Source organism: Pteronotus mesoamericanus, unplaced genomic scaffold (assembly GCF_021234165.1).
Source record: "Pteronotus mesoamericanus isolate MK-2021 breed Mesoamerican mustached bat unplaced genomic scaffold, CSHL_Meso_final scaffold_174, whole genome shotgun sequence".
Classification (NCBI taxonomy): domain Eukaryota; kingdom Metazoa; phylum Chordata; class Mammalia; order Chiroptera; family Mormoopidae; genus Pteronotus; species Pteronotus mesoamericanus.
In genome coordinates this window covers 31,312,288-31,314,334 of record NW_026555309.1, presented here as the reverse complement: position 1 = coordinate 31,314,334, position 2,047 = coordinate 31,312,288, and positions in this window count along the sequence as shown.

Genomic DNA, 2,047 nt, shown 5'->3' with positions numbered 1-2,047 from the left:
ATTCCCATACCTGGTTATATACCCCAAAGAACTGAAAACGTGTTCGAACAAAACTTGTACGCACATGCAGTAGCCAAAAAATGTAGAGTCAACTTTCCATTAGTTGATGAATGGATAAACAAATGTGATATATCCATGCAATGGAATATTATTCAGCCTTAAAAAGAATGAATATGGTATATGTTGATAAATGCCACAATGTGCATAGACCTTGAAATCATTAGGCTAAGTGAATGGAGTCACATACAATAAGCCACATATTGTATGATTTCATTTCTAGGAAATATCCAGAACTGGCAAATCGATAGATACAGAAAGCAGATTAATGGTTGCCAAGGTTCGCAAAGATGGGGTGAAAAGGCGTAAACTGCTTTGTGAATATGGTTTTCATTCTGAGGTGATGAAATATTCTGGAACTAGATAACCACGATAGTTGCACAACACTGTGAATGTGCTAAATGTCCCTCATGGGAAAGTTTGTGTATTCTACCACAATTATTTTACAGAAAATTTTTGAGTCTCATGTTTCTAAAAGGGTATAGCTACAAGCCTACCTGAAATCGAAGGGGGAAACTTTAGATAGCCTCATGGCTTCCTTCAGCCCTTGTCTTTGAGAGAAATAAATGAAGCCCAATGGAAGCCATTTCGCCTGTTCCATGAAGTGAGCTTTCTCCTTCCAGGCTTGATGATCTCCGAAGCTTTTCAACAAAGAGTTCCCTGACCTCTTCCACTCCTGGTCCAGTTTAGGTGTTTATATACTACCTAAGTGTAGGTGGGATTATACGTACAATACCTGTATTTACACCACCATCTTTTGTCATATCTGTTCACTGGCTTCTCGCCCTTCCCCACCTGACTTTCAGTTCCTTGATTCTTGCAACTCCTTCTGTGGTCCTTGCACATCACCTTGGCAATGGGAAGGCTTTCCTACATTACTCTACTCATGTATCAAAATAACAACTGTAACCTGCTCCCAAACTATTACCCTATTAATGCACTAAATAATCCTTCCCAAAACAGTATATTAGTTTCCCTTCAGCAAACTGAAACCAGATCTTCTCAGGGCAATGCCATATGAGAAAAGTGGTGCCTTTAGACACGGCTGTGGTTACACTACTTCCTATTTGGTGAATAAGTGTGCTAAGAACAACATGAGATTTTTATGACTTTTATTGATATTTAATTTTTAATTCTGTGAAAATGAAACAACTACTGGCTATGCTGAATAAGCTTCAACTACTCCTGGGCCATCGATGCTCATAAAATGTCATGACCTTAATGCCACGAATACAGCGAGCATCAGGAAGAACAGTTTTGTAATGGGTTGGGAGAGTAAAAGCTGTGATGGGGTAAAATCTACATCAGTGTCTTTACATCTGTGTAAAATGAGAAGGTTAAGACGGAGGTGGAGAAAAAGGAGATTAATTAAAAGATTTCATATAACCATTTTTTAAAAAAATATGGAGGCGACACGCCTTTTATTGGTGTAACCAAAGGTTGCCCTACACAAAATATTGGTCCTTATTTTTAGTTACTGCCCTCATAAGACCTACTGTTCAACTATCCTAAAGCTAGAAGTCATCATTTCTGGTGGCCTTCATTGGACCTAATTGCCTTGCAGTTAATGAGCCAGTAAAATGAGTTAGCTTATTCTAGGTACCTGTATTGCAAACAATTTGTCTTTGATGGCACTCCAGATAAATAGATTAAATTATCTTTTTGTTGTTGTTGTTGTCGTTAGCTCTCAGGAAACATAAGGCTCATTATTCAACCCATTGCTTGCAAATATTCAAGACTTAATATTTCAAGTACTGATCTTGCCATGATGTCAACTACCCCATCCTGTTTTATTTCTCATCATCCCACTTTTTCATTTGTATCTTTTTTCTGCTTTTACATTGCACAAATTTGTGTAGGTTGCCATAAATCCTTTTAAAACAAGGTATTGTATATGTATAAATAGAGGAAACTGAACTATATCTTGAATGAATGGGTGAATAAACAAATAGCTATTCTCAGACCTCCTCTCTCCCTCTCTCCTTTCTCC